Source organism: Galeopterus variegatus, unplaced genomic scaffold (assembly GCF_000696425.1).
Source record: "Galeopterus variegatus unplaced genomic scaffold, G_variegatus-3.0.2 Scaffold2047, whole genome shotgun sequence".
Classification (NCBI taxonomy): domain Eukaryota; kingdom Metazoa; phylum Chordata; class Mammalia; order Dermoptera; family Cynocephalidae; genus Galeopterus; species Galeopterus variegatus.
The window spans coordinates 122,965-148,849 of record NW_007728158.1 but is presented as its reverse complement, the minus strand read 5'-3'; the positions used below and the strand labels follow the sequence as shown (position 1 = coordinate 148,849).

The window sequence follows — 25,885 nt, the reverse complement described above, 5'->3', positions numbered from 1 at the left end:
TAGAGTATACTGGATATGAACTAAAAATAAGGAAAAATTTTATGTGAATTTGAGGGGACTGGTCAGATATCTTTTAGAGATAACTGTTGTTCACATCCCACTGAAAGGATGGGTTCTAAAAATGATTTGCATGGTACTCTCTGCTTCCCTTTTCCTCTTTTCTTTCTACTACCTTTGCCTCCCTTCCCCCATTGCTTTCTAGCCAGCTCCATCCCATATTTGAAATCCCACTGGAGAGCAGAGACGAGCTTCAGCCCCCAGATGATTTGGGCCAGGGGCTAAAACACTCTCATAAATCTGCAGCTCATTTTAATGCCACGTTAAAACAGTGTGAGCGGCTGGTTTCCGTGGCCCCTGCCCTCTTTCTTTATGGGCTTCTTTGGCTCTTCTTTATAAAGAGGCCCTGTGGAGTCATTTTAAAGTTCTTATCAGTTTGCTGACAGCTATATGGGCCTTTCTGCCGAGTCCAGGAGCTCAGGCAGGCGTGTGAAACTTCTGATATTAAAATTGAAGAAAAATGCCAGGCAGAAGGGATTGGGTGGTGGAGCAGTGATTTGGAGGTAAAAGACTAGCAAGGTAGTTAACCTTTGCAGGTCTGGAACCTCACCATTGGCTATTGGTGGGGGCAGGACAGAAAGAGTTAAGCAATAGAGGGTTTTCGAAGGGCTTTTATTTTTATCCCATGGTTAGGAATGCCATTCTACTAGGCAGTTTGTGCTTTCATGCTTCAGCAAGTGAGTTGGGCAACCCTGAATGGTTAGGGTGGCCAGGTTTACAATGTGTTCTTTCTAAAGACAGTCTGACTGGCTAGATCCCTGCTCGCATGTCTTTGCCAGCTCCAGCCTGCTGTCTCTGCGTCCACAGCATCACTGTGATCAAATTTAAAGGGACTTTCATCAGTCTGCTTTGCTGCCCTTTTAGACCAGATTGCTAACCCTCAGTAATCCTCCCAGAGTGCTTCATGGAAACACCAGGCCCTCCATAAATGTCAGCCTGTGATAGCTGGCCCTTTTTACCCTCTCAGTTACAGAGCAATGGACTGGAAGCTGCTACTCCCTCTCCCCGGCCACTTTTCCTTTCTTTCTTTGCTAGAAAACTCTTGTAGCAGACAGCTGAGGGGAAGGAAAAACCATTACCTGGATCAAGGCCAGCGGCTTGATGGGAGCTTCAAAATCTTTGGCATCTCCTGCCCAGAATGTTTTTCCAGGCATTTTAAAAAGAGCATCCTTACTCTCAACTTTCCAGCCCTGACTTTCAAAGGGGGAGGGGGTGGACAGAATACACTCTCAGAGTGCACTTTATATCTTCCTGCTCTTCTCCTAACTAAAGCTTTTAGGAAGAGGTTAGTAGTGATAAGCAAAATCCAATGGATATATATATCCATTAAAAAAAATATATATATATATCTTCCATGAACATTACCTTTAACATAACTTAAATGCCACTAATAATGTTTAAAGTTTTTAGCTTTTCCACCCATTTCATGTCCTAGTTTCTCATGCAGTTCATCAACACAATTGTCTGGGAGTAAATAACTGTTTTTTACAAAGTGCCACAATCCTGAATAGTTTTTTGTTTTTTCATCCTTAAACTTTTTAATTCACCTATATATATATATATTTTTTTTTTTTTTAAACTAATCTTCACCCCTTTTTGGCACACATTTTTCCTTTTTCAAGTAGTTTTGGACATGAGCAATTTTGCAAGTGTGTTCTATTTAAAGTAGTCATTTAACTTGAGGTTGAGGCAAAAGCAAGGAGTTTTTGTAGTAAATCACACATATATGGCTGACCTAGGATTGTCATTGAGTAAGCAATAAAAAATACTGATTAATTTTTTTATTCATGTAGCTCCTCTGTGGAGAGTAATTAGGGACAAAAACCAAATGAGCAATTAAACAAAATGTCCCCAACTCCAAAGCAGTAGAGTTACTTTTTCATACTTTCTGGTGACTAAATTGATATCCTGTAATTAAAGAAGTTTAATTTAGGGCAATCAACTGGATATAATTGCTTAAGTATAATTTTAACAAACCAGATAAGTGTATTGGAAGTCGTCAGTAAATATATGATCGTGAACATTCTTCATTACACAGCCTTCTCAAGGGAGTCAGGGTTTGTGAAATGGTCACAGTTTCCTCCCTGGGCATCAGTAACCCATTGGTTAATCCCTTATAGTGAGTCCCCATTAGGGGGCATTGCTTCAGGAAATGACCTCTCTAATAAAAGTGTTAAATATTAATTTGCAGCCTGTATAAGAATTGTCCGACTCTTTGGGGCTGGTTCCCATAGGAACTATTTACCACCATTTCTGAGGAATAATTGCTTATTACAGAAAATGCAGTGCAGGTTTTGTGAATTCATTATATACCCTCTTTAGATAAATATCTAGGTTTACAAAACAATAACTTGTAAATTCTCAAGTGTTGATGATGTTTGGTAGAGAATTCACTGTTTTCAAGTCTTCAGTAAGAGTTAAACTGATTCCATAAAACAAGCAATTTTGTTTATTTGCACAACGTAGTATGTCAGTGACATAACATGCTACAAACATTGGCAACAATAGAAATGCAGGATTTCTATCTAAATTTATAATTAATATAGATTATTATATACTTATATTCTGTCTTCCTCAGCACTGCAGAGGCTAAGAAAATTTGGAGTTGCCTAATTATTTTTGACATCAGATAATTTGTAGTTTTATAAGAACACAATTTTATAATTCTGTGCTATGGTTCTTAGGAATGTAAAACAAATCACATATATTTATTTTATTATCTTCACTTAACAATTCATTAATACTGAATCAGACCAGGATTAGTACAAAATTAGCTCCATGTAAACCATTTCCGGCAGTATAGTTATCTCTCTCCTAGTAACTTAATGGCTAATTTGTTATATTTAAATGTGTTCTTACTGCCCATTTTCATAAAGACCTTAATAGTAGGAACACAGTTCTCTTATCGTTCAGATTCCAGTACTTTTTATTAAAAAGAGCAAGTGGTTTCTTTTCAACTGCTTGAAGATCATGTATGTATTGAAGTGTTTTTAAATTTCAGGTTAATTTGATCAGGTCTTGATGATCTTACATATGTGTCGTTTGTATTTGAGAAAAACCTTTGAGTTTTCCTTTTGGCTTTAAGCTGCAGAATGAGGGCTGAGTGTGGCATTTTGGCACTTGATGGGAGTGAGAAGATCTAGAAGCTGGTGGCACATTGAAGGGCCTGAGTAACATACACAAGGATTGTGATGCAGTATGCAGGGAACAGTGGACATGACTTCACACCTTAGCTTAGAATAACCACAAGCCAGTATTCCACCAAATCTCTGCCTAGCAAGCTGTAGTAACTTTAGATATGACATATTAGCAAGTATAATCTTTGGAAATCTTTTTTTTTTTTTGTCTTTTGTCTTTTTTCCGTGTCCGGCAATGGATCGCAACCCTCAGTGTTGCCCCCGTACCGGACCGGGGACCGGCAACGGGATTGCAAGCCTCGGCGTTGCTCCAGCGCCTCGCTCAGCCAGCGAGCGGGAACCGGTCTGTATGTGGGATCTGAACCCTCGGGCGGGAGCGCCGCCGCGCTTCCCAAGCGGCGCACCATCCAGTGCGCCACCGGGCCGGCCCTGGAAATCTTTTTAGATTGGAAACTATAGAAGAGAAGGATTTCAGTTGTTTACTCAGCTACCACAGAGATTTTTAATTATGAGATGAGAGAAGGATGATAATTCCCTTGGGGGATTTTCAAACTTCACATACCACTCCTGCTCTCCTCTTACAGGCTGTCTGGGCTGGAGGTGGGGACATGATCTCTCTTGAGAGTCCCTGCCTTTTACTCATAGGTGTATATCGTCTTTCAAGTGAGGCGGGGCAGGGGGAATAAAGTGAGAACCACTGACATAGCAAATGTAGTTGTTTGAAACTTTTCCCTCTGTTTAAAGTCCCAATTTGAGGAACATACAGTTGGGTTTCCCCTCAGGATCACCAACAGAGCTTGTCTCAATAATCCTTAATCAGAGGATGGAGCTTTCCAAAAGGAAGTACTTCACAGAGCAATCATGTGCCTCTGTTCAGGTGGAGCGGGGATACGTGGCATTGGACCCACACAATTCTCAATTTCTTCTTTGCCGAGGATGTGTAGTAACAGTGGAAAGGGCCGTGGTGTGACTTGACTGCTGAGTTAGTGTTCATGGCCAAGGAAAGAAAGTCCTTGGCATTCCCTGGAATTGTTAATACATGACAAGAGAATAGAGGAGAGAATGTCACCCTAATATGGCTGTCACAGTGATAGCTTTTGGGATGAAGTAAGCTTTTGAGTTCTGCCTTCCTGGTCCCTTCACATATTGTGTGTGTGTTTTAATTAAAAGAGGCAAGCCTATCAAGTGTGCCTTGTTGGAGTGCGGCTTGTTTTATATTTGCCTTCTCTAATCAAACAAACTTAGGCTTTCTTTCTCCTGGTTTTCGCATAGCAAACATGGGAAATCTCACCCTAGGCAGATTCCTTTACAGCTAGTTGACCCAAGTTGGGTTCTTATTTATTTATTTTTGGTGACAGATCTTGATTAAAGGTTTCCAATCCACTTGTCAGTTCTTCCATGGAAACAGCTAAGTGAGAGAGAGCTGGTCAGCTGCTAATCACTAAAGAAGCTCCCTGATCTGGACTAGGGAACAGTGGGATTCAGGCATGGATGACTCAGAAAACTGTGCACAGCAGAAAGGAATCTCTAGTCTCTTTTCTGAGAAGTCTTGACCAAACACAGTTTTATTGGTCAGTGGCTCCTGCTTTAGTAACCTTTCACCCCTATAGCTCTTGAGGTGCAAGCCACTGGTCGGCCTTGCCTTTGAACTCCTCATGGCTCCTGCCACCTCAAAGGCTCCCAGTTAGTGGCTTGTGTTTTGCCTGGGACTTCACCTCACAGCAGGGTTTCAGAAGTCAGGAAAACTGATCCACCCTTAGAACATTGACATATTTGAAGGTGATACCCCTGAGACTTGAAAGCTATGGCTTTCTATTTCAGGAGCTGTCTGTCACATGTCAAGAAACATGACTTGGGCCACCCCTTTTCCTCCTCAACCCCTCTTGTTTCCCTTAGGATGGGAGGTCAGACCATGGAGCAGTCCCTAAGAGTATTCAGAGTCCTCTCTTACCTTCAACCTCTTTTACTCCACTCTTTTAAATTTCCCCAAGTAGCATTTCTTTTTTTTTCCAAAGGATTATTTTTATTTTAATTATTGATTTCAAGTGCAATAAAATAATTCAAAGACGTAAAATCAGACCATAAAAGTACAATAACAAGACCCTTCAATTATCATTAAAAAATTCATGTGACTAACAGCACCCATTATAACTACCAGCAAAGGTGTTGTAATAAAAAAAAAAAGTTTATTAGAACACAGCCTTATAACACTGAGGTCACAGGTTTGCATCCCTGTACTGGCCAGCCACGAAAAAAAAAAAAAAAGGGTATTTGTTGAATGACTGCTGGTTGTTCTGAGTACATAGTTGCTAAATAAAAGATGGTATTTCCCAGTCTCCCATGCAGCTAAGGGTCATAAGACTAACTTCCGGTCAACAGGATCTGAGTGCAATAGACATGTGCAACTTCCAGGTTGTGCCCTGATGGTGCCCCTTTCTCTTTGCCTGTCCCCACTAGGTAGCAAGTGGATGTGGTAATAACCCATCCTGGACAATACCCTAAGGAGGGTAGAGAAGTAAGACTGGAGAAACCTGGGCCCCAGACAAAGTTACAAAGTAGCACCCCCCTATCAGTTTGTACTCTAACTTGAGAGAGAAACTTAAGCTATAACTTTTTGGGTCTCCAGTAGAATAGTCAGGCTGGTATCTTAATAAATTTAATAATTAAAAAAACACGAATTTTAGAAACCAACTTAAGCCATGTACAGTAGGTAAACAGTAAATTCATAAGACTAAAAATGTTACTTTTCAAAGGAACTATTTTCTTAGTATGGTGGGAAGTGAAGAAAAACAATGCGAAACCATCATTTTTATATAAAGTATTTTACTATAAAAGTATTGAGGGAGGTCAATTTTAACAGCAACGTTAAATTCTTACAAACTTGAGCTATAATGGAATAAGTATAAGGAAGAAATCTTTTCTGAGAAACGTTTAGAGCTTGATTTCAATCTCCTATAACAAAGTCTGTCAAAGAAAATGAATGATAGTTACATATTTAACAAGTTATACAATATATGTAAAGATTATTATACCCTAAAAGAATTACGTAAAATTAGTATTTGATTAAAATATTTACATCAATGGTGCTTTGTAGTGTTTAATAGTCTTTTTTTTGTCTTTAAAATGATCAACAAAATTGATCATTTTATCTAGACCAAGAAAAAGAGAAGACAGAAATTACTAAAATCAGAAGTAAAGCAGGGGCACGGTAGAGCAGTTGCTGCTTCTATTATGCTGGAGTGGGCTTTGAGAAGAGAGATGTCCTCCTCTTTTCCTGGTCTCCGCTGGTGACTCTCCTTGTGTCAATGCAGTCGGGTGTCTGGCGGGCCTCCTGTGAGATAGCTGTAGCTGAGTCACTATTGGCATCCGTGGCTGTGATGGGCCACCGTGAGGAAGTGGTGTTTTTGCGTGCACCTTGCCTGTTTTCTGGCCCGGGATGCTGTCCTGGGCTCCTGCTTAAGGACCCTGGGTGTGCTCTGTTGCCTGCATTCAGGTGAGGGGGCTGGCCCTCGACTCTTGGTGGCATTTATTTTCAAAGATTTTTTTTTTGATACGACAAAAGCATGTAAATCACAAACCGTCTTTGGTGTCTGGGAGCATAATTAAAGGCAAAGATGGCATAGCGAAAGTATCACAGTGCTTCCATGTTCAATTCTAATGCTCTCAGATCAAACACACCCTAGCTGTCAGCCCAGCTGCTCTTTTCACTGCCTGGTTCCAGTCCAGCTTCAGCAAAAACTAGATGTTGCAAGAAGACACAGAAATGGTATGAATTGCCCTCCCACATCTGCTTGAGTTCTTGCCTGAGGAGCAGGAGTGAGAGCTTTGGTATTTAGAGGCAAATCCGGAGACCAGTGGATATTAGATGACTTTAATATAGCTTCTTCCTCAAGAAATCAAACTTCTCATTCTAAAAACATGGAATAGAAAATGTGTCTTCTGCTCATGATGGCTTTAGCTTAGAAAAGGAACAAATAATCTCCTTTGCTCTTCTAGAATTCTAATAGAATATTGTAGGTAATAACATTATCTTTGGCAGAAAGGACAGCCTGGCAAGTTGTTTTTCTGCCTCGGAGCAAAGGTTAAGTTTTTAGCAGGTATCAGAAGAGATGGGCCTGACTTTACCACTGTCTTGTTCTGTGGTCATGAGTATTTTCCTGAGTTTGGTCATGAGCTCACATTTCCCAGCTTGCAACAGGAAGGGGAGAATGAACACTTATGTTAACTGCTGTGTTTGGTACTGTATTAGAAGCTAAGTTATGAAAACCTGACGAGGTGGCTGTTACTCTCATTTTTTTAAAGGAGGAAAAGGAACCTTAGAGGCTGAGCAGTTGGCCTGAGGTTACAAAGCTTAAATGGCAGACTTGGGATTGGGAAGAATTTGTGGCATGTGATTAAAAACTATGAAGTTTATTTATAGAGCCTTATTTTTCTTTGCTTAGTGCATCTTTTAAAAATATTTATAAAATGCCACTTTGGGTAAGATACTGAACATGATTCACAGTTGTACAAGCTATGGTCCTTATTCTTAAGCGGCCGACAGTCTCAAGGGGGAGGGATGTGATGTCTGTATTAGTTTGCTAGGGCTGCCATAAGCTTACACAACAGAAGTGTATTTCTCACAGTTCTGGAGGCTGCAAGTCCAGCACTGAGGTCCCGGCTGGGGGTCTCCGTGGCTTGTAGGTGACCACCCTCTTGGTGCCTCTTCATATGTTGTCCTCTGTGCCCCTGCACCCCTGGGGTCTCTCTGTGTGTCCAAATTTCCTCTTCTTATAAGGACACCAGATTGTATCAGGATCTACCCTAACAGCCTTATTTTAACTTAATCCCCTCTTTAAAGGCCCTTTCTCCATGTAGTCATGTTCTGAGGCACTGTGGGTTAGGGCTTTAGCATATGAATTTTGGGTGGACACAGTTCAGCCCATGCCAGTGTCTACACATAGTACAAGAGTCAAAGTCAATAGTTGTCATTTAGTGGCTTAGTTGAGAAAGGGGTTTGCTCCTCACTGTGGAGTCCACTTCTCAGGTGTAAGCAGTAGTAATAGTGTGAGGCCAAAAAGGGGGTAGGAGCCGGTGAAGGGTAATGCTTTAAGTACCACCTCAGCCCATTGCACGTTAAAACACTGAGAGTTGGTCTGCTGTGCTAAATTCAGACTTTACAAGGTGACTCTGTCTTGGATACCATCCAGAGAGGTAGGATTTAATGTCATGGTCCCTACTAACAACAGGATGACAAGTATATTATTTAAAGAGTTTATTAAACCTGATAGAAGCTCACGTTTGTTTTGTTGTATTAATGAAGGTGAGGTTTTTTTTTTTTTTTCCACTGAAATTTTGACTGCCACAGTTTATGTTTTAATTCCAGAAACGTAAGGTTGAAGGTATAGGATTATACACTAATGGAGAGTTTTAGGTCTTTAACAAATGCTTGGGAATTTAAAAAGATTTAATAACACAGTAAACCTCTTGAGATAAGAGCAATTCTTCATTCTTAAGCCTGTCACTCAAAATGGTTGATTTAGGGGTGGGTGGGAAAGGGAGGGTGATAGAAGAAATAGATATGTGAAAATATTGTATCCCTATCCCTGAAGAGGGAGGATTTATTTATCCTTGTAACCATCTATGCCTACTGGATGCATCAACTGGATTAACTTACCCCAATGCATACTTGTACACCCGAGCCCTCTGAATCAGGCACGTTGATTATCTGTTAAGTCAGTCACTAGTGGATTGTAACAAAGAAGAAATCTTTTGAGTGATTTAAAAAAAATTTTGTTTTAAATGACAGAAATCTGGTCTCCTTGGCCAAGATAAGTGTATAGTCTTACCCACTTCATTTGTATGTTTTCAGAGCACTAGATTCTCCTTGGGTAGTAACCAGGGCACAAGTTATTTATAAAACTAAGGATACACAGAGGCTTCTGAGTTTATCTTCTGTGAAACATGTAAATAATTTCTTCTGAAGTTTTTCCTACTGATCCATTGATCTATTAGTAAAGCACAGTTCTTTAATAGCAAGCCATAATATATGTGTTAATTACTAATGGGCTAGACCTGGGCAGGGGGCAGTTTCTTAACTGACTTTTTTTTTTCCTTCTTTTACTCTGCATTGATTTTCTGTAGCAAATTTGTTGACTTCATTGGTACATCTAACATTTTATATTTTTGGAACTGAGAGAAGAGGTTTATCTTTAATGAAATAGTTTCTTTTATCTGAGCAAATAAGCCACTACTTTTCAGGTAATGTGGGATCTCCCCCTGTCCCCCAAAGAAAGTAACTCTTAAGAGAGTTGTGAGCTGAGCATTAAACTTGGAGGAAGACACGTCTGAAGACTAACAGTGGGCAAGAGGGGTAGTGGGATGGCAGTCAGTTGTCATCCTGTCCTTTTCAAGATTTTTAGTGTGTGATTTTGGTCAAGTCACTTGCCTTCAAATGTCTTCATTTCACCATCTGTTTTTATATTCCCTAATAAGGACTAACTCCCAACTGTGTTATAATAACCATGGAAAGAGATCAAGGGTACAGGTGGGTATTATGTTGCCTAGACAGCTACTCCCTGAACATTGCTGAGGAACATTCTTGGCTATCGTTATTCTCAGAAGTGTCTTACAACATCACTCAGGATAGACTTCTAACAGTCCTTGCCACAGTGTTGGGTCAGAGGTTAAATGTCTCTTGAGTTAGCTAAGAGTACATAGGACTATGGCTAGGAAAGGGAGGCATCCAGAAAAGTTGAACTTCTTAGAGTATTAGGAGTCTTGATGTTGTTGATTGCTTCCTTTAGTAAGCTGTGCAGGACCGCAGCTCAGCACATGCTCATGTTACCTGAGCTAAATCAGGAAACCTAGAGAAAGGCAGGACCAGTAAACCCCTGTGAATCTGTCAGTGGCTCAATTTTCTGATCATAAAATAGTGATAATTTCCTTGGGTTGTGAGGATTAAATAAATACAGGTAAAGCACCTAAAATAATGTCTTGTATATAGTAAGTGGCTAGTTTAATTGACAGATATTTATTGAACTCTTGCTTTTGCCAGGTTCTGAGTTCTGGGGATGCACCAGTTAACGAAATAGACCATACTCTCTGCCTGCATGGAACTTGCATTCCTCTGGGGGGAATAAGTGTTAGGTGGTGGTGATGGTCATGAGCCTCATCAGCATCTGAGGTCAGAGATGTTGGAAGCAGAATTAACTGTGAGCATTAAGTTCACTTTTGTACCATTTCTTTAGGGGCATTTGTCATTTATGCTGAGATAAGTATGTCTTTTGGGACATTTCTATGTTGAAGGTGGTTTATAAGTTACTTGTCCTTGCCTTCATTTTGTTTTCCCCCTAGTAGCAAATTTATTTTTCCTATTCTAAGTTCTGTCACATGACTTAAGGGAAAGAAAGGAGTTTGGAGTCCCCAGTCTTCACTTGCCTCTCTTTTTCCCATGTTCTAATTCTTTCTCTGTATCCTTTCTCTGATGATAACTCAGGTTTTTAAACTCTTTATAGGAATCAACCATGTAAGCCAGTGACATGTAAGTTGATAAACAACTTGTAAATATATATCAACCCTTGGAAAAAAACACCTTGTCTAATTAAAAACTCTTGTGAACCTAAGCAAGTACACACTATTTGCTCTCAGAAAGTATTGCCCTGGACTTCATTATTCAGTTCTCTTCCTTATGTTTTTGTGATTATTAAGGGATATATGCTGTAGCCATTTTCTCTGGTGGAACTAAGTGCATATTAATTCTTTAATCACCCCCCATAAGTATAAATGAGACTGAAGATGAAAGGAAGGAATACTTTGCCTCGAAATGGATGACCAGTGTTTATGCATGAGGCTTTTGGAGTTTTCCAGCCAGTGCTGTTCAAGAATAGGATTTGAGTACTGGTTCTTGTACTTGTTTGTTTTTCTAACCTTTGAGTAGCTTACAGTTACGGATGTAAGAATAAGATCTAGAACTCTTAGAGATTAAGCTACACAAAGGGGAAATCAGTATAAATTCTTATCTTTTTAGAAGAATGGAAATGTGGGATAAGGTAAAAAGAAAATTGAAATTAAATCCTAGGAGACATTAATTCTTAGCAAGAATTATTGGGCTGTATATGCGATCCTAGGAGAAGAGCAAATATGTGTTCACCGAGGTGTGATGCATTAGTCTTGCACTGGGCAGTGGCTGCATTTAAAATGGTTCTCACTTGTTCCCCCTGAGCGATGCAGCTTGAAATAGAGTCTCTACTGGTTAAGGCAAGTCTAGTTCCTGCTTCGCTGCTACTGGGAAAAATTAATTGTGACAGAGAAGATGGAGTTCTGTCTCTTTAATCCATTCCAATTTTCTAGAACACATGGGCCTTACTCTTGAGGAAGTTTAGGATCCCAGTGTAAATAAGCTGTGAGAACCCATAGAAACTCACTGCCCTAAAGCTGTAATATTTATGGGCCGATTTCTTGAATTCTTGCCTGTAGATGGGGACTAGTAAATTTAGCTTAGCATTGTGGGCCTGTCATCAAAGAGGTTTTGGTCTATCTGAGAAGATAAGTTTTTCTTTCCTCCATAAAATAACAGTGGGGTAGAGAATAGATGCTGACTATTGTGAGAGATTAAGTGTCAGGTAAACTAGAAAAAAGGGGCTTCAGGATAGTTTCAAGGAGGAGATGAACATTAAAGTACAGGATTTTTGAAATTAATAAACAGGAGTTTTAGGTTCACAGCAAAATTGAACAGAAAGTACAGAGAGTTCCCATATATTCCCTGTCCCCACATGTGCACAACTTCTCCCACTATCGCACTGCACACTGGTGGTACATTTCTTACAATTCATGAACCTGCCCTGGCACATCATTATCACCCAAAGTCCATAGTCCATAGTTTACGTTAGGGCTTACTCTTAGTGTTGTACATTATATGCATTTTGGACAAATGTATGATATTTATCGACCATCGACAATGCACCATGTATCTGTAGTATCATACGGAATAGTTTCACTGCCCTAAAAATCCCCTGTGCTCTGCCTATGTATTCCTCCCTTCCCTCAGTTCCTGGAAACCACTGGTCTTTTTACTGTCTCCATATTTTTGCCTTTTCCCGAAGTCATGTAGTTGGAGTCATACAGTATGTAGCCTTTTCAAATTGGCTTCCTTCACTTTGTAGTATGCATTAAGTTCCTTCATGTCTTTTCCTGGCTTGATAGCTCATTTCTTTTCAGTGCTGAATAATATTCCATTGTCTGGATGTGTCACAGTTTATCTGTTCACCTACTGAAGGACATCTTGGTTGCTTCCAAATTTTGGAAATTGTGAATAAAGTGGCTATAGACATCCATGTGAAGATTTTTGCATGGACATACGTTTTCAACTCATTTGGATAAATACCAAGGAGCACAATTGCTGGATTATATGGTAAGAGTATGTTTAGTTTTGTAAGAACCTGCCAAACTGTCTTTCAAAGTGGCTATACCATTTTGCATTCCCACCAGCAATGAATGTGAGTTCCTGCCCCATATCCTCACCAGCATTTGGTGTTGTCAGTGTTTTGGATTTGGTCTATTTTAATAGGTGTGTATTGGTATCTTGTTGTTTTAATTTGCAATTCCCTAATGATACATGATTTTGAATGTCTTTTTATAAACTTACTTGCCATCTGCCTATCTTTTTTGGTGAAGTGTCTGTTCAGGTGTTCTGCCATCTTTTTAATCTGGTTGTTTTTGTTGTTGAGTTTTATGAGTTCTTTGTGTATATTGGTTAATAGTTCTTTATCAGATGTGTCTTTTGCAAATATCTTCTCCCAGTCTGTGGCTTGTCTTCTCATTCTCTTGACATTGTTTTTTTTTGCAGAGCAGGAGTTTTTAATGAGTTTAACTTATCAATTATTTCTTTCATGGATTGTGATTTTGGTGTTGTAACTAAAAAGTCATCACCATACCCAAGGTCATCTAGGTTTTCTCCTATGTTATCTACTAGGAGTGTTACAGTTTTGTGTTTTATATTTAGGTCAATGATCCATTTTGAGTTAGTTTTTGTGAAAGGTATAGACTGTGTCTATATTCATTTTTTTTTGTGTGGATGTTCAGTTGTTCCAGCACCATTTGTTGAAAGACTTTCTTTTCTCCATTGTATTGTCTTTGCTCCTTTGTTAAATATCTGTTGACTGTATTTATATGGGTCTATTTCTGGGCTCTCTCTTCTCTTCTATTGATTTATTTGTTTATTCTTTTGTTAATACCACACAATCTTGATTCTTGATAACAGTAGCTTTATAGTAAGTCCTGAACTCAGGTGGTATCAGTCTTCTGACTTTGTTTTTCTTCAGAACTGAGTTACCTATTCTGGTCTTTGCCTCTCCGTATAACTTTAGAATCAGTTTGTTAATATCTGTAAAATAATTTGCTGGGATTTTGATTGAGATTATGTTGAATCCATAGTTTGAGTTGGGAAGAACTGACATCTTGACAATATTGAGTTCTTCTGTCCATAAATATAGACTATCTCTTTATTTGGTTCTTTGATATGTTTCATCAGAGTTTTATAGTTTTCCTCTTATAGGTCTTATACATATTTTGTTAGATTTGTATGTAAATATTTCATTTTTGGGGGGTAGGATGTAAATGATAATGTGTTTTTAATTTCAAATTCCACTTATTTACCACTGGTATATAGGAAAGTGATTGACTTTCGTATATTAACCTTGTATCCTACAGCCTTGCCATAATTGCTTATTAGTTCCAGGAGATTTTTTGTTGTTGATTTTGTTGGAGATTTTATATAGACAATTATGTTACCTGAGGATAAAGGCAGATTTCTTTATTTTTTCCCAATCTGTCTACCTTTTATCTCTTTTTCTTGTTTTATTGCATTAGTCAGGACTTCTAGTATGATGTTGAAAATAAGTGGTGAGAGGGCACATCCTTGACTTGTTCCTGATCTTGGCAGGAAAGCTTCAAGATTTTCACCACTAAGTATGATGTTAGCTATGGTTTTGTTTGTAGATATTCTTTATAAAGTTGAGGAAATTCCCTCTAATTTGCTGAGAGTTTTTATCATGAATAGGTGTTGGATTTTGTCAAATACTTCGTCTGCATCTACTTGATAGGATCATATGAGAGTAAGCAGACATGACAAGTAAATGCAGTGTGGTATCCTGGATTAGATCCTGGACAGAAAAGGGACCTTAGAAGAAAACTGAGGAAATCTGGAGAAGAAAAAAAAAAGTCTGTAGTTTAGTTATTAGAATTGTACCTAATGTTAAACCGTTTATTTTGGTCATTGTACCATAGTGAAATAAGATGTTAACATTAGGGAAAGATGGATAGAGGGGTATTTGGGAACTCTTTGTATTACCACTGCAATTGTCCTCTAAGGCTAAAACTATTTCAAAATAAAAAGTTAAAAAGAAAGCAGTTACAATTTTGTTTCGTGAAGAAATAAAAAAAATTCACACCTACCAAAAAGTTGTGAAATGAACTCTGTTGTTGTTATGTGAACCGATGGCTGTGGCTTTGTATAAAATTCCAGTGGGTTCCTAAAACACTGGGTTCAAGTAATTGAATGGTGAAGATAATGGTGCTGAGAAATGGTACTGTATAATAGAAAAGTGTCTCCAGGGCTATCAAAGACTTTTAGTAGGGTGCATGTGGAAAGGGCAAATGAAATAGCTTCATGAATATGGGAGTGGAAAAAAAAAGCACTTTCATATTTTATATGGTAAGGAATTATAAATGTAACTAAATAAACAAAGTAAGTATTTTAAGTAAAGAAAAAAGGTGGTATGCTGATAAATCTCAGGTATATCAACCTTTTTTGCTTCAGAAATCCCTTTTATTTTAAAGAGGGTAAATTCTATTTATTGTTGTTATTGAATTCCTGAGTAAAGGCATAGCAAATGTTTGTGAAGTCCCTCTCTTCCTCTAGAGCAACTGGTAACATGGGCATAGCCCATGTTTACAAAACCTGCAGTCCATGAGAAGTGCAACCAGGGGTTTTGTTGGCATTTTTTCCCTCTCTAATTTAAGTAGGTTGTCATGTAACTCTTATGTTTATACAAACGGAGTAAGCAAAAGAATAAACAAGAAAAAGTCTGCTTACAGTAATTCTCAACTAGAAATAAGGATGCTTAGATTATAATTTGACCTCTCCACTGAGTTTTTTCAGCGGCTGTATAAAGATTATTAGCACTCATTTCTGGGGCCTCCAGACTTGGAGGTCATCTCAGAGGGGCATGAGGCTCCCTGCTCTTGTGCAGTCACCTCTGTAGCAAGTCACGAGGGAAAGAATCAGTGTAACACTGAGAAGCCTGCTGGACAGGAGGCTCTGGAAAGTTAAGAATGCTCATTTGTTGTTTTGTCAAAGCAAACAAATGATGAGATAATCAGCCTTTGGTACATGTGTTTAGAAAGGGTAAGAATCCCTTTGGAAGTTTTCAGATCATTTTCAAGCACAGCTTTGGAAAATAAATCCGTGCAGTGTGGAAATATTTTCCAGCTCTTCACCTAAAATAAATGGTTCTATTAGTGTTAGTGAGTTAAGAGAAAGTTTCCTATAGCTTAGATCTCTTGAATCTCCTAGTTTGCTCAGAGGGAAAAGGTACTTCTGCATTTTTAATAGTTCAGCTGTTTCTTAAACTTCAGGGAGAAGGTGAATGCTTTAATCTGTCTTGGTTCTTTGAGGTTCGTGGGTATGTGCTTTGTTGTTTTTCATTAATTTGGTGAATTCTTAGCTGTCATTTCTTTAAATATTTTTGCTGCCTTGTTCTCTGCTCCACCTTCTCTCCTCTTTTGGGACTCCAATTATAGGTATGTGAGAGTATTTGTTATTGTCCTACAGTTCTTGAATGCTCTGTTCTGTTTTAGTTCACTCTTTTTCTCTTTATGTTTCAGTTTGGATAATTTCTTTCTTTCCTCGACTGTGTCCAGTGTGCTGATAAGCCTGTTGAAGGAATTCTTCATCTATGATACTGTGTTTTTCATTTCTAGTATTTTCATTTGACTATTTTTTACATTTTTCATCTCTCTACCGAAAATTCTTATCTGTTCATACAACTTGTCCACCTTTTTCATTAAACCCTTTAACATATTAATTATAGTTATTTTAAAGTTCCTGTCTAAGGGCCAGCCTGTGGCTCACTTGGGGGAGTGTGGTGCTAATAACACCAAGGCCATGGGTTCGGATCCCTATATAGGGATGACTGGTTAGCTCGCTTGGGAGAGCGTGGTGCTGACAACAGCAAGTCAAGGGTTAAGATCCCCTTACCAGTCATCTTAAAAAAAATAAATAAATAAAATAAAGTTCCTGTCTAATAGTTCCAATACCATAGCCATCCTTAGTCTGGTTCCACTGATGGCTTTATTTTATGACAGTGGGTTGTTTTCTCCTTGTTTTTGATACATTTTGATTGAATGATGGACATTGTATATAGAAAAACAATAGATTAAGGTAAATAGCATGTTCAGAAATGGGCAACCCTTTTCTTCTGTCAGTCCATTAGTGTGGGAGGCCAACCCAATCTACTGAGTCACTGGGATGGGTTTGGGTTGTTTTGTGGCTAGAGCTACCTTCATTGCACCCATGACATCTTCAAGTGCTCCAATGGGTGGCTGTTGCTACCTTGTACTTGGTGTGGGGCCCAGCCTACTGAGTTCTCAGAGTTCCTACCAGCCCTCTGCTTTCAGTAGGCCCTGCCTGCCACCTTTCTCCACTTTCCTGCCCATCCGTCAGTGGTAGAGTACTGTTGTTTGTACTTGGTCCTAGGCTCATGGTGGGGGCAGTGGGATTCTCCATTCCCCTGGTTCAGCCTCAGTCTTACGCCGTTTTGCTGGGGCCTCAGGGGTGAGGCTTTTTCAGCATTCCTGTTCCTTTCCACTGTGGCAGCTTACTCTGCCCTTCGTCTTTAGAGGGTCTTGGGCTGGAGAGTTTCCTGCCCTTCCCTTACAGATGGTAGACTCTGCTTTGTGTCAGTGCAGGATCCTGACCTGCTTGTCCTGGGAAAGGTGGCTTTTGTTTTTACTGCTCCCACTTTTTTGCTTTTACTGTACCTTTGCCTGAGATTGGTGGTGGGAGGGTCTTTTTCCCCTCCCACAGCAGTAGATGTTTTACGAGGTTTATGGTGAACTTGCGGGAGTTTCCTCCCCTCCCTTGGGAGCAGAGGCTTTTGCTTTGACCTCAGTGGTTGTATACTGGGAGCTGGAAGGATTCCTCCCCTCCCCAGTGACAGACTGCCTTTCCACTTCTCTCCCAGAGGCAGTGGATCACTGTTTGGATGTTAGAGTTGGGAGGGGTTCCTTCTCCTCCCCCAGCACTTTAAGGATAACAAAAAGTCCGTTAAGTAGGCATGGTTTTATACCTAATCTTTCTGGGAAACATCCAACAAGAAAGAGCTTGCAAGTGAGTGTGGATCCCCTTGTGTTTAGAGCTTCTTAAACTGTCTTGATGGTCCACACTCAGTTTTAAGAATTTATTAAAATTTTAGCTGTTTTCTTTGGCTCCGTTAGTGGCAGCCAGCTAGCTCTTCTTCCTCTGCTCTTCCAAAACTGAAATAATTTGTGTGTCCCATCTCTCCTTGGAGGAGCTAGCCACCTTATGAAATTTGGTACCCTTGATTTCCTTAGGACCACAGCTCTCTGATGGGCCCAAGAAATGTTATGATGTTTATAGGTTATTGGTGGCTTTTTTTCATTGTTATGGTCGATTATACTTTCTCTTGTGGCTTTATTTGTCCTAAGCAGAAGGGGATCCTTTATGTTGTGACCACTGAGTTGGGAAAAGGGAAATAGTACAGTATTTAAGCAAGTGTTGATCCACAGTTACATGTCATTGTCAGGTGTTTGGATAGCACTAGCACTTAGAAATTAGGACAAAAACATATCTGGCTAGTTTATCTTTTTTGTTGTTGTTTTATTTTGAAGGTTTCATTAGAAAAATCCTTTACCGAAATGAAACTCATTAACCTGGGTCACATTCAGGAGATTCTGATTAAAGGGGCAGTCTGAAGTTGACTGGTTCATTAAAGGGCACTGAAAGCCATCATTGGATGAAGATGCTCTTGGGCTACTTTCAGGTGATTGGGGTTGTTATTTAATCTTTGTACTGTTAGGTATCTTGACCACTTTCGGGTAGCCAAGTTACATGGCATAATTTTAAAAACTGTTTCTCTCTCTCGTGATCTATACAAATATAATGTAGAGGGCATTCTTAGTCCCATTTCTGTCTTGCTATTTCATCCAGAAACAGATTTTCCTTTTTCTCCCTTAAATTCACTCCCTCCATCTTCCACCTTTTAAAATTCAATATACAATACAAGGCGTGATTTCATTATAAAATGATAGTTTTCCCCTTTAAGTCTCGTGGATTAGTACTTAGAAGATCTGGAAAAGTTTTGTGGGGTGCCAGTGGTGCCTATGCCCCCTCGTGCCTGTGAGAGTGTTGTTACATGCATTTGTTCTATCAGCAGATGTTTCACTGCCTGCTCTTAGACAGGTACTGTGCTAGATGCTGAGAATTCAGTGGTGAGCAAAACCAGACCCATTCCCACTCTCATGAAGTTTCTGGAGAAAGACTGTGCTCTTCCTTGGAAGCTTCATGATTAAGTTAGAAGGGACATATTATTAGATGCTGTACTTTTCAGTATACAGTGCTATCACACTCCCACTTGATGTATTTTTATAATTTCTAACTATTCTGTGATGGCTTGAATTTCTTCACTGTCTTCAGAAATTGGGATGAATGGAGTGTAACACTGGAATCCCATTTCATCTCTCGTCCTATGCTTCATCTATTCTCACCCCAAAACAGTGCTATCAAATGTTAAATTTATTCTAATGTAAGTGACAAAGACCCTAAGGGGACAGGATGGATGTAAGTGTTGAGGAGAGAGCTAACATGTGCTGATTGCCTGTTCTGCAATAGTACTGAATGGGGAGCTTTATAAACCTCATCTCATTGAATCTTCACAAGTCCATGTGATGGTATGATCTCCACCTTACAGATTCAGAAAACATGGAGAGGTTAAATAATTTAAAATTGCGCAAGATGCTCCGTAACTGTTTCTATTATACCAGACTGATTTCCCTTAAACACTTATCATTGCTAATCCTCTTGTCTTTATGTTACTGAAAATCAAACGAATAAATCACGTTTAATTAATGTATAAACTGAGACATCAATTTCTATTCGAAGTTCCTATTTGCATATAATAATTTTAAACTGACCCAGTCCCTGCCCTCTAGGGGCTTTGTAATACTCATGTTTGGAAGTGTCACAGGAATTTTGTAGTTTTTTCTGCTGTAAAATCTGCGTGTTTTATAAAACCACAATGGTATCTGTTTAATCAAGAAAGATTAAATGCTTTGTTTAAGGTTATATTGATATGACCTATACATATGTGACTTAACCCTTCAACTGTGTAGCTTCCACAGTTTAGAGTGACTGGGGAATTTACATAGCTGCTGAAGAATCCCTCATTTAAACTTTTCATATAAATATAAATGTGGCCCATGTTTTGTGGGGGTGGGATCATAATAAGCATTTATTTGCAGTTGCTCTTTGGATGAGAATAGTGGTAATTTTGTACATTGCTAGCATAACTGAAAACTCCTTCCTCTCTGTGTACGATATCTGATGTTGAGTCCTGAAGGGGCTGTAAATTATACAGCCTTCTGAATAATTCAAGGTGTTACAGAAGTCCTGCAGAAACAATTAAACCTGAGAAATTCAGTTATCCTCTGAAGTTCAGTTATCTTCAGACAGTTGAGCTGTGATTATTGGCAAAACTTGCTTCCTTTCTGAGTGAATTGCAATTTGGTGGATAGGCTGAGATGATTTGAGACATCTTAAATTAGAAGCTCTGTTCCACAGTTGTGTCTTTGGCTGGTATTCTAGGTGGATTTGTTACCAGTCATTGTTTTCTATAAATCTCAAAGGCTGCTGTCTCCGTTGTGATTACATGTGAGCATGAAGCTTTGGAATGCTTAAGTTTGAGTGGTTTGATTGGAATATGACTTAAAATAAAAGAATGTATGGTGATGGACCCATTTGGGTAGAAAAGGAGGTAAATGTTCAGGATATATGTGTGTTTGTGTCTAGGCTCATGCTACTTAGTAAATTTTTACACCTTTCAGTTTCTTGAAAAAGGACCATTTCCTAAAACTTATCATGTGCTGGTACTCTTCATACCCTAGAATGGGGTGGAAAAAGTCTGAATTTAGAGTCAGGAATCATGGGTTTGAATTGTGATTCTGCCACTTAAAATCTTTGGATCTCAGTTTCCTCATGTATAGAAGGAAATTTGCATCTGCCCCAAATAAGTTATAAAAAGCAGATGAGATCATGGATAAAAAAATGCTTTGTAGCAGGTAAAATACTAACATTTACAAGGATGCTCATTTTAAAAATGCCAGTTTTTATGCCCAAGTCTAGCTGGAGAGAGAAAAGTGATTGTCTGAAATAACAGACAAACAATTATAGAGCAGTATAGAACAGAGCTAACCTGTATGGTAAAGGCTGTAAGTGCTGTAGAATTACATAGTAAGGGGAGATTGCTGGTCTTTGGAGTCATCAGTAAAGGTTTCGCAGAAAAGACAGGTTCTTTCAGGTCTCATAAAATATAAATATTTTGGCTGTATGATGGGAGAGAAAGCAGCAACATGAATTTAAGCATCAGTGAGATTGGAGTGTGTAGGGCTTATCTAAGAAGCAGCAGCAGGCAGACAACCAGTTGTACCTAGATGGTCAACTACAGGATAGCTTGAGTAAGTCAGATGTCCTTGGAAGCTAAATCTGTATTTCAGCTTTGCTTTGAGTAGGAGAAATTCTCATTGTGATGCTTTGTCTTCTTATAGGTAGTGGGGAGAATAGTAGTTACATAATTTAGAAGTCACCCTGGGCTTTTAACTCAGGGATAGAACACTTGCCCTGGAAACGGAACTAAAGTCAGAAACTCTCGACTAGAAAATACCTTTTTCTTCCACCTCTTTTGGTTATACTTCCAATTTCCCCATGTTAAATTTCCACATGTTCACCCCCTTGCATAAATCCTAATAGCCTCTAATTTTGAGTGGAATCATAGATCTGAATGAAGTTGGAGAGATCATGTAGGCCAGCATCCTACTTTTCTTAGAAACTGAGTTTAACCTCTGCTTGGATAAGAAACTGTCTTCTTTCAAAAGACAGAATTGGGGCATGACTGATAGCTGATATTGGAGTAATCCTTCTGCCAAAAAAAGAAAAAGATATATAAAAGCTTATTAGAATAGATAAAACAGCTGTTTAGAGTCATTAGAGAGCAGTCAGTACTTGAAGGAAAGGAAGCACAGGAAAGTGAGCTACATCTTCACTCTGGCTTTTTCCCTGAGGGCATTTTCCAATTCACTGTCCAAGAGTATGGAGTCCTAGCAGAAAGCAGCACTCTTGTGGGTCTTAGAGGTTGGAGTTAGGGACTACCAGTTAGAGACTATCTGGAATTTGAAGGACAAAATCCCAGGAAAGAGAGAACCACAGGGATGAAAGCAAAAAATGTGCCTGAAATCATCCCTTGAGTTGTATGCCAACTCCTAAGGTATACATGATCAGAGCAAGACTCCAAGAATCCCTGTAGAAAGCAGCAGTTGGGAACCTAATGGACAGTGTGAATATTTTAGCAGTCATATATAGCACTGATGAGGTAAAAGTTGGTGTTCAAGGCCTGTTAAAATAGAGAGGTCCTGGTAAATATCCTAGGCTTTAATTGGAGACCCCATTAATTGGAAGAAGATAATTTGGATATCATCCAAAACCTCTATAATTTTCAAACAGGATTTCTGGCATCCAGTAAAAAATTAAGCATGCTAGGAATTGAAACCAAATGATGCAAATGAAGAGGAAAAAACAGACAGTGGAAAGAGACCCACAGGTAATTTAGATATTGGAGTTATCACTCAGGAACTGACTACCTTCAAGAAAATAGAAGAAAAGAAAGGAGCATTTCAGCAAAGATATGAGATCTACTTTTAAAAAGGTCAAATGGAAATTCTGGAACTGAAAGATATAGGACCTGAAATTAAAAATTCAATACATGGGTTTAACAACAGTTGAGACACCAAAGAAAAAGGGATAGACAATTATTGAAACGGGAGAAAAGTTAGTAGAAAATACCCAGATTGAAGCACAGAGAGGAAAAATACAGAAAAGAGAAGAAGAGATATATGGGACATAGTGAAAACATTGTGAAATGTATTTTATGTATATGTGTATTTGGAGTCCCAGAAGAAGAGGAGTGTGCGACAGATGCAATATTCAAAGAAAGATTGGCTGAAGAGTTTTCTAAAATCAATGAAAAACATCAAACCACAGATTGAATAAGCTCTACAGCCCTCAGTGGAATAAATACAAAGAGCCACACCGAGGCACATCATAGTTGAACTGCGGTAAGCCAAAGACAGAGAAAAATATTAAAATACAGATAGAAATAAAAGGCATATTATCTTCAAAGATGCACCAGTAACACTGACAGCTGATTTATTAGTAAAAAATTGGATAAAGCCAGAAGACAGTAGAAATATGCCTTGAATATTCTGAAAGAAAATAATTGCTAACTTAGAATTCTCTACCCAGCAAAAATATCCTTCTGAAATGAATTGGGTAAAAAGAAGCTTTCAAACAAATAAAAACTGAGAGAATTTGTTGCCAGCTGACCTGCAGCAAAAGAAATAAAATAAGGTCTTCAAGCAGCAGGAAGATAATTTGAGATGGAAGCTCAGATATGTTTGAAGGAAAGAAGGAATAATATAATAATAATATATGGTAAATATAAATGAAAACTTACTTTAAAAAAAGTAATGATGTCTTGTGGGATTTAAAATATGAGAAATAGAAGTATTATGGCTATTATCCAAAAGACTGTGAATGATAAATGCTGGTGAGGTTGCAGAGAAAAAGGAACTCTCATATACTGTTGGTGGAACTGAAAAATGGTGCAGCCTCTATGGAAAATGGTATGGAGGTTCCTCAAACAATTGCAGATAGATCGCAACCCTCAGTGTCGCGCCCGTACCGGACCGGGACCGGCAACGGGATCACAGCCCTCGGTGTTGCTCCCGCACCTTGCCCAGCCAGCGAGCAGCCGGTATGTATGTGAGATCCGAACCCTCGGCGGGAGCGCAGCCACACTCCCAAGCGGCGCACTGTAGCAGTGCGCCACCGGGCCGGCCCCTCTCCAGTGTTCATTGAGGCACTATTTACAATAGCTAAGAGTTTGAACCAGCCCAAATGTCCATCATCAGATGAGTGGATACAGAAAATGTGGTATATCTATGCAATGGAATACTACACTGCTATAAAAAAGAATGAAATATTGCCATTTGCAACAACATGGATGGACCTAGAGAGAATTACATTAAGTGAAACGAGTCAGGCACAGAAAGAGAAATATCACATGTTCTCACTTATTTGTGGGAGCTAAATATAAATAAATAAATACGCAAATAAACTTGGGTGGGAGGGAAGAAGACAAAACAATCACAATTCCTTGAAGTTGATATGACAAGCGAACAAATATGAGGTTGTTGGGAGGGGAGGGGAGAGGGAGGAGGGAGGGAGGTTTCGGTAATGGGCCACAATAATCAACCACATTGTATATTGACAAAATAAAATACATTTTTTTAAAAAAAAATAGGAATATTTGACATTAATAGCACAGCAGATAGGAGAGGGTAAATGGATTTTCTTTCATTGTTTGGTAAGTTGCAAAATTGCTAATTTGAGATATAATATAATCTATGATGTTTACCTTAATTGCTAGCATAGCTACTAAAAGAATAAAAGAGTCTAAATAACCAGCAAGCTAATGAAGAAAAAAATCATGGAATAATAGTTCTTTTGATTAATTCTAAAGGTGAGAAAGGAGAAATAAAGGAAAAAAGAAGAAATGAAACAAATTGGAATAAAAGAAAAACTTAAACTGGACCATATCAGTAATTACATTAAGTATAAGTGGACTATATTTATAATTAGAAGCTAAAGATTTTTGAATGGGATAAAATATTAAAACTACATTATATGCTTTTTATAAGAGAGAAGCTTGGGACAAGTTTGAAAGCACAAAGTTTAGTGTGTATGTATGTGTGTCTATATATACATGAGGGGTCTTCAAAAAGTTCATGGAAAGATTTGTATTATCTTTTTCATTTTTCCATGAACGTTTTGAAATACGCTGGTATGTGCACACATACATACACGCACACACACAGGCAGACAAAAATCAGTAAGGTTATGGAAGATTTAAAGAGAACATTATACTCATCAACTGAGGAATACACATTTTTTAATTGCACATAGATCATTTAAACAAACAATGAAACTATGTCTGGGCCATAAATCAAGTTAAAATAAATTGCAAAGTATTGAAATCACATGTATGTTCTGAGTACAGTGCAATCAAAGTGCAAAGTAGAAATTAGTAACAGATAAATAGAAAATCCCCAAATGTTTGGAAATTAAATAGTATATGTCTCAGTGACTCATGGTCAAAGAAGATGTCAGAATGGAAATTAGAAGTTTGTGTAACTAAAAGATAATGAAAATGGTATATAAATATGTGGGATGCATTTAAAATACTGCATACAGGGAAATTTATAGCTTTAAATGAATATATTAAAAATGAAGAAAGGTTGAAATCAATGATCTATACTTTAATCTCAAGAAGTTAAAAGCAAAATTAAACTCCTCTAAAAGAGAAGGAAGGAAATAGTAATAATAAAAAAGCAGAAATAAAATTGAAAAATTATGATGAGAAATCAAAAAAATCAGAAGTTGATTTTTTGAAAAAGATTAATAAAATTGATAAAAATCTTCAGTAAGACTGATCAAGTAGAAAGAGAAAACACAGATGAACAATAACAGGAATGAAAAGAGATGTATTTCTACAGACTCTACAGGCATCAAATGGATGTTAATGCACACTTTTATTCCAATAAATTTAACAATTTGGATGAAATGAACAGATTCCTTGAAAAACACTGCTTATGCAACTGACACACACAGACGTGAAAAATATGCATAATCCTACATCTGTGAAAGAAAATTAATTCATAATTTAAAACCTCTCTCACACACACACACACACACACACACACACACACACACACACACACACACACACACCTATCCCAAATAGTTTCTTTGAATTGTTCTAAAACCTTTTAAGGAAGAAATAATGCTGATCATGTGTAAAATTTCTGAAAGATTAGGAAAAGGGGGAACACTTTCCAACTCATTTCATAACCTTGATACCAAAACCTGGTTTAGATATTACAAGTGTTGCACAGAAGAAGTCAGCTCAAAAGAGTAAATACTGTTTGATTCCATTTACATGAAATTTAAGAGTGGACACTAGAAATCAGAATGATGGTTACTCTCAGAAAGGTGAGATACTGGGAAGTGGCAAGAGAAAATTTTCTGGGATACTGGAATGTTCTATATCTTTATCTGGGTAGTAGTTGTTGTCCGGAGCCATAGAGCCCGGCTGTTGCCTAAGAGCCTGCCTGCCTGTCCAGAGCCAAAAGAGCCCACCCAGCTATTGCCTCGAGGCCTCAGAGCCTTGTTTGCTGTTATCTTCCGTCCCTCCCCCTCCTGTGCACTATGGGTGTAGGTAACTTTTTTTTTTTTTTTTTTTTTTTGTCTTTTGTCTTTTTTCTGTGTCCGGCAATGGATCGCAACCCTCAGTGTTGCCCCCGTA

General features: G+C 38.5%; 1 protein-coding gene across 1 annotated transcript in view; it reads left to right on the top strand.

The window, feature by feature from the left end:
• EXT2 (exostosin glycosyltransferase 2) overlaps positions 1 to 25,885 on the top strand; it is a 180,644-nt gene that overhangs the window by 72,316 nt on the left and 82,443 nt on the right. The window lies entirely within an intron of this gene.